The sequence below is a fragment of the Colobus angolensis genome, unplaced genomic scaffold (genome assembly GCF_000951035.1).
Source record: "Colobus angolensis palliatus isolate OR3802 unplaced genomic scaffold, Cang.pa_1.0 Scaffold267, whole genome shotgun sequence".
NCBI lineage: Eukaryota > Metazoa > Chordata > Mammalia > Primates > Cercopithecidae > Colobus > Colobus angolensis.
This window is the reverse complement of record NW_012115899.1, coordinates 1,084,158-1,092,291: the sequence shown is the minus strand read 5'-3', so window position 1 is coordinate 1,092,291 and position 8,134 is coordinate 1,084,158.

Here is an 8,134-nt window from a genome sequence, read left to right as displayed (position 1 = left end):
AACGCAATGAATATTTGTCAAATGAAGGAATATGACAACCAGAATTGAATAGTTGCAAGACTATAAATGTTTATGAGGGAAATATTTGTGTCTTCATTAAAATTGACATTTTAGGGGGCAAAAAAAAAAAAATAATGAAGAAATTCTTAACAGGACCCGTTTAGGAATAAACAAGGTTTATTGGGAGTCCAAAGAACCCCCCCAGACCTCCACAAACAAGTTTATTGGGGGTCTGAAGGAACTCCCCAAACCATCATGATTTAGCGGGAAACAAGATAAGGGTAATCACCCCAGCATCTGGACCCATTTAGATTAAGCAAATTTACTGAGGCTCCAGAGGAAGGTCTTCAGGACTCAGGTCTCAGTTGTAGATTAGAAGAAATTAATCACGTATGTCTTTAGATGAATGGACACTTAACATGTAGACAGCTTAGAAGATACAGAGCTCTGGAAAACTTTGTAATTTTGAGTTGGTCTGGCGATAATTTCCAGACCTTCTCCCTGTAACTGGCCACAGAAATAAAAACTCTCTTCTTTCCCAGCTCATCTACATCTCATTGTTGGGCCACGAGAATAAGCAGCCTGACTCTCACTTGTCCAGGAACAGGAGGGGCACACAGTACCTTGTCCAAGAATTAAATTTTCCGCAAGCCCAGCTGCTTGAAACTGCCCATTGTAACCTGAAACTGGTTTTATCTAATAGCTACTGAAACAACCTGCTGTGACTCTAAGGCTAGTTTTACCCACTGCTATTACCCACCAATCAGAGCTTGCTAGCTCCCAAAAACTTACTAGTGCCAATGAACTGTCTTCCAAAACAATACATAACATCTCTCCTTTGTAAAAAACCTCCACTCTTCTCTTCACTCTTCGGGCATACTAGAGACCACCTACTCTTTATTTTTGCCCCAAATTGCAATTTTTAGTTTTCAAATAAAATGTGAAATTTAGATATTCATCTCTACATTTTTATTTTGACTTCAACATACTCAAGTAACTATTTCCCAGAAGCCCAACAGGAGATTTCCTCTTTGTGTCACTGGCCATGCTCACACCAATCTTGGCAATCTGGAATTGGTATCACCACCACTATATTGTTGCTACTATTATTTTGAATGGGTTGGTATCTATTAGATCCATTAAGTATAAGAAAAATAAAAACATTTTTATTTTATCTTCATTTATTCTTTCTCAAATACTCTTTCTTTCCTTATGTAAATCCAAATTTCTGAACTACACCATTTTCCTACTCTCTGAAGAACATCTTTTAACATTCCTTGCAAGGCGAGTCTACTGGCAACAAATTCCTTCAATTTTTGTTTGTCTGAGAAAGTCTGTTGTCTGTTTCTCTTTCTCTTTCAAATTATAGGAGACAGAATTTTAGCTTGGTTTTTTTTTTCAATACTTGAAATATTTTATTCCACTCTTATCTTCCTTGCATGGTTCTTGTAAGAAAACTAATGTTGTTCTTATCCTTTTTCCTTTATAAGTAAGTTGAGTTCCCCATTCCAGGATTCATTCAAGATTCTCCCTTGGTATTCCATTTTCTGCAAGTTGAATATATTATTCTTATATGTACATTATTCGCTGTTTATCTTATTTGGTGTTCTCTGAGCTTCCAAGATGTTTGGTTTGGTGTCTGTCATTAATTTTAGAAAATTCTCAGTTATTATTACTTCAACTATTTCTTCTATTGACCTTTTCCTCTTTCTTCTCCTTTTGGTATTGCCACACACATTACACCTTTTGTAATTGCCCCCACGGTTCTCAAATATTCTGTTCCAGTTTTTTAATTCCGTTTTCTCTTTGCCTTTCAGTTTGGGAAGTTTCTATTTTCATATCTTCAAGGTTATAGTTTCTTTGTCCCATCTACTGATGAGTCCATCTAAGGCATTCTTTCTTTCTGTTAGTGTTTTCTATTTCTAATATTTTCTTTTGGTTATCTCTTAGAGTTTTTATCTCTCTTTGTACAGTACTCATCTATTCCTCCATGTTGTCCACTTTTTCCCATTAGAGCCCTTAGCTTATTAATCATAGTCATTTTAAATTCCAAGTCTAATAATTCTCAAAATCTCTACCATATCTGAGACTGATTCTGGTGCTTGTTTTGTCTCTTCAGACTACGTATTTTCCCTTTTAGAATGCCTTGTAATTTTTTGTTAAGTGCTGAACATGATGCGTGGGGTGAAAAGGACCAAGGTAAACAGCCCTTCAGTGTGAGATATTGTGCTTACCTGGTTAGGAGTCAGACTGTGTTTACTGTTTGCTGTAGCTGGAGCCATCAGAAGTTAAATTTCCTCAGATGTCTTTGTATTTATTTCCCCTGTTATCTTTGAGTTTTCCTAGAGATTTCTTCTTGAATAGGGTCTGGACATTGATGTCCTTTCCGTTGTAATCCCGTCACTCAGTTGGCATTGTAACTGTGACGTCAAAAGGCCATTCCACCATTCTATCAATCCAGCTGCTTCAAGATGATAGGAAACATGGTAAGACCAGTGAATCCCATTAGCACAAGTCCAATGCCACACTTCTTCAGCTGAAAAGTGAGTGCCTTGGTCAGAAGCAATGCTATGTGGAATACCATGATGGTAGACAAAGCATTCTGTGAGTCCAAGAATGGCAGTCTTGGCAAAAGCATTGTGTGCAAGATAGTCAAACCCATATCTGGAATAAGTGTCTATTCTGGTGAGGACAAACTGCTGCCCTTTCCATAATGGAAGAGGTCCAATATAATTAACTTGCCACCAACTAGCTAGCTGATCACCCCAAGGAATGGTTCCATATCAAGGGTTCAGTGTTGGTCTCTGCTGGTTGCAAATTGGGCACTCAGCAGTGGCCGTAGCCAGGTCAGCCTTGGTGAGTGAAGTCCATGTTGCCGAGCCCATGTTTAACCTCCATCCCTGCCACCATGGCCACTTTGTTCATGGGCCCATTGGGAGATGACAGGGGTGGCTGGGGAAAAAGGCTGAGTAATGTCCACAGAATGAGTCATCCTATTCACTTGATTATTAAAGTCCTCCTCTGCTGAGGTCACCATTGGGTAAGCACTCACATGAGATATAAATATCTTTACAGCTTTTGACCGCTCAGAGAGGTCCATCCACATACCTCTTCCCCAAATTTCTTTGTCACCAATTTTCCAATCATGCTTCTTCCAAGTCCCTGACCATCCAGTCAAACCATTAGCTACAGCCCATGAATCAGTATATAATCGCACATCTGGCCATTTCTCCTAAGCAAAGTGCACAACAAGATGTACTGCTCAAAGTTCTGCCCACTGGGAAGATTTCCCTTCACCACTGTTCTTCAGGGATGTCCCAGAAAGGGGCTATCGTGCTGCAGTTGTCCACTTTTGGGTGGTGCCTGCATATTGTACAGAACCATCTGTAAACCAGGCCCTTGTCTTCTCTTCTTCTGTCAACTGATCATAGAAAATTCTCCATGAGGCTATTGGTGTAGTCTTGGGGAGAGAAGGCAGATGGCAGGAGTGGGGACTGTAGGCATTTGAGCCACTTCCTCATGTAACTTACTTGTGCCTTCAGGACCTGCTTGAGCCCCATCACGTATATACCACTTCCATTTGATGATGGAATGTTGCTCTGCATGCCCCATGTTATGGCTGGATGGGTCAGAAAGCACCCAGTTCATGATAAACAGTTCAGGTCACATGGTGACGTGATGATCCATAGTCAAACGTTTGGTTTCTATCAAAGCCCAGTAACAGGCCAAGGGCTATTTTTCAATAGAGAGTAGTTATCTGTAGAAGATAGCAGGGCATTGCTCCAAAATCCTAGAGGCCTCCACTGTGATTCACCTACAGGCGCCTGCCAAAGGCTCCAAACAGTATCCCTATCTGCCACTGACATCTCACTGGATCTGCTGGGTCATATGGCCCAAGTGGCAGGGCAGCTTGGACAGCAGCCTGGACCTGTTGCAGAGCCTTCTCCTGTTCTGGACCACACTTAAAACTGGCAGCCTTTCAGGTCACTCAATAAATGGGTCAGAGTAACACACCCAAATGAGAAATGTGTTGCCTCCAAAATCCAAATAGGCCCACTAGGCATTGTGCCTCTTTCTTGGTTGTAGGAGGGACAAAATGCAGCAACTTATCCTTCACCTTAGAAATAATATCTTGATAGGCCCCACACCACTGGACCCCTAGAAATTTTACAGAGGTAGAAGGTCCCTGAATGTTAATCAGATTTATTTCCCAACAACTCACTCACCAACAAGTCCAGTGTGTTTGCAACTTCTTGCTCACTGGATCCAATCAAATCAGCATAATGTCATCAATGTAATGGACCATTGTGATATCTTGTGGAAGGGAAAAGTAATCGAGATGTCTCCAAACAAGATTATGATGCAAAGCTGGAGGGTTGACATACGCCTGAGGTAGGACAGTAAAGGTATATTGCTGACCTTGCCAACTGAAGACAAATTGCTTCTGGTGGGCTTTATGGACAGGAATGGGAATAAAAGCATTTGCCAAATCAATGACTACATACCAGGTATGTTAATTTGCTCAAGCAATGAAACCATATCTGGTACAACAGCTGCAACTGGAGTCCCCACTTGGTTAAACTTATGATAATCTACTGTCATTCTCCAAGATCCATCTGTCTTCTGCAAGGCCAAATAGGAGAGCTGAATGGGGAAGTGGTGGGAATCACCATTCCTGCATTCTTCAAATCCTTGATCGTTGTACTAATCTCCGCAATCCCTTCAGGGATGTGATATTGTTTTGTATTTACTATTTTTCTAGGTAGAGGCAGCTCTAATGGCTTCCATTTGGCCTTTCCCACCATAATAGCCCTCACCCTATCAGTCAAGGAGCCAATGTGAGGATCCTGACAACTGCTACGTATGTCTATGCCAATTATGCATTCTGGCACTGGGGAAATGACCACAGGATGAGGACAGGGACCCACTGTAAGTTGGACCTGAGCTAAAACTCCGTTAATTACCTGACCTCCATAAGCCCCTGCTTTATTTAACTGGAGCACAACAATGATGTTTTGGGTCCCTGGAATCAATGTCAGCTCAGAACCAGTGTCTAGTAGTCCCTGAAAGATCTGATTATTCCCCTTTCCCCATTGCACAGTTACCCTGGTAAAAGGACAGAGGTCTCCTTGGGGAAGAATGGGAGAAAGATTAACAGCGTAAGTTGTCAGTAGTCTAGTGGAGTCCTTCCTCAAGGGGACCCCACCTCCCCTTCATTCAAAGGGTTCTGGGTCTGTAAACTAGCTCAAGTCTGGATATTGATTGAGGGGCCATGATTCTCTGTTTTTATATATCAAATTAGTATTTTGTCCACTGGACCTGGAAGTTTTTTGCTTATATAAATCAAGTAAGAATGCAGTAGGGTTCCTGTCAGTTTCACTTCTAGGAATACCATGATTAATTAGTGAATGCCGGAGCTCTACATGAGTCAGACTATTCTAATTTCTGCTTTGCCTCTGCTGTCCATTATGGTGGCTACAGCCACCTTGTCTTTGATGGTTGAGTGCTGCCACTTGGCCCCTGCCACCTCAGGACCCAATTATTCCCATTGCATTTAAATTTTATAGTTGACTGACTGCAGTTCCCACTGTAAGATCTGACATACAGAGAGGAGCAATCACAGAGCTCTTCACGGATGCAGGTGCTGCCCTCACAAATCTATTTCACAAAGTATTGATAAAGGGTGTATCTTCTGGACCCTCCCAGCTGGGATGAGTGGGTCTAAAATGACTAATCCACTCCAGCATCCCAATCTCCCTAAGCCTTTGGATTCCTTCCTCTACATTAAACCAAGGGAGATCAGGCATTTGCAGCTCACTCACAGTGGGCTATCTTCTAATCCATATTTCAGCTAACCAAGCAAATAACCTAGTAGAACCTTTTTAACTCCCCAAGCTACAATAATAAATGCATAATTCCTGCTTAGGGGGCCCAAAGCAATAAATTCAGCCAGATACAACTTTATGCTCCTTCCACCATTATCCTATATGTTTAATATCCATTCCCATGCCTGTTCTTTAGATTTCTGCTCATTTAAATTAGAAAACTCAAGCAGTTCTTTTGGAGTATAGCACACTTCTTCATGGGTCACATTCTGAACCTCACATCTTGGGGCCTACGAGGACTTTAGTCTAGTTATAGGTCTAGAAGCAAACAGGGGTGTTGAAAGTGGGTCCTGAGGGGAATAAACATTGCCTGGCAACTGCCTCAGAGAAGGCCATTGCTGTTGCCTTGGGCAGTGCGGGGTTATTGTCCTCCATCTCTATACATGAAGCCAGTAAACATATGAAAAAAACTCAACGTCACTGATCATTATAGAAACACAAATCAAAACCACAATAAGATACTATCCCATGCCAGTCACAATGGTGATTATTAAAAAGTCAAGAAACAATGATGCTGGCGAAGCTGCAGAGAAATAGGAACACTTTTACACTGTTGGTGGGAATGTAAATTAGTTCAATCATTGTGGAAGACAGTGTGGCAATTCCTCAAAGACCTAGAACCAGAAATACCATTTGTCTCAGCAATCCCACTACTGGGTATATACCCAAAAGAATATAAATCATTCTGTTATAAAGGTACATGCACACATATGTCCACTGCAACACTATTCACAATAGCAAAGACATGGAATCAACCCAAATGCCCATCAATGATAGACTGGATTAAAAAAATATGATACATACACACCATGGAATACTATGCAGCCATAAAAAGGAATGAGTTTTTTTTTTTTTTTTTTCAAGACAGAGTCTCACTCTGTCACCCAGGCTGCAGTGCAATAGCACGATCTCAGCTCACTGCAACCTCCACCTCCTGGGTTCAAGTGATTCTCCCACCTCAGCCTCCCCAGTAGCTGGGATTACAGGCACCCGCCATCCTGCCTGGCTAATTTTTGTAGTTTTGTAGAGATGGGGTTTCATCATGTTGCCCAGGCTGGTCTCGAACTCCTGACCTCAGGTGATCTGCCCACTTTGGCCTCCCAAAGTGCTGGGATTACAGGCGTGAGCCACTGGTGATCATGTCCTTTGCAGGGACATGGATGGGGCCAGAAGCCATTATCCTCAGCAAACTAATGCAGGAATAGAAAACCAAACACCAAATGTTCTCACTTATAAGTGAGAGGTGAACAATGTGAACACATAGACACAGAGAGGGATATAACTGGAGCCTGTTAGGGTCGGGGGCAGTAGGAGGGAGAGCATCAGGAAAAATAGCTTAATGTATGCTGGGCTTAATACCTAGGTGATGGGTTGATAGGTGCAGCAAATCACCATGGTACACATCAACCTATGTAACAAACCTGTACATCCTGCACATTTGCCCTGGAACTTAAAATAAAAATAGAAACACAACATTCCAAAACCTACAGAATATAGCAAAAGCAGTATTAAGAGGGAAATTTATAGTTAACAAACTCCTACATCAAAAAAAAGAAAGATTTCAAATAAGCAAACTAGCAATACACCTCGAGGAACTAGAAAAGTGAGAACAAATCAAACCCAAAAGTAGTACAAGGAAAGAAATAATAATAAAGATCAAAGCAGAAATAAATAAAATTGAGACTAAAAATGCAAAATATTAATAAAATGAAAAGTTGACTTTTAGGAAAAGTTTAACAAAATTGGCAAACCATTAGCTAAACTAATTAAGAAGACAGAAAACCCAAATAAATAAAATCAGAAATGAAAAAGGAGACATTATAAGTGATACCACAGAAATACAAAGGATCACTAGAAAATATTATGAACAACCATACACCAACAAATTAGAAAACCTAGAGGAAATAGATAGATTCCTGAAAACAAACAGCCTATAAAGATTGAACTAAGAAGAGGCTGGGTGCGGTGGCTCACGCCTGTAATCCCAGCACTGTGGGGGGCCGAGGTGGGCAGATCACGAGGTCAGGAGATCGAGACCATCCTGGCTAACACAGTGAAACCCCATCTCTACTAAAAATACAAAAAATTAGCTGGACGTGGTGGCGGGTGCCTGTAGTCCCAGCTACTCGGGCTGGGAGGCTGAAGCAGGAGAATGGCAGGAACCCAGGAGGCAGAGGTTGCAGTGAGCTGAGATCCCACCACTGCACTCCAGCCTGGACAACAGAGTGAGACTCCATCTTAAAAAAATT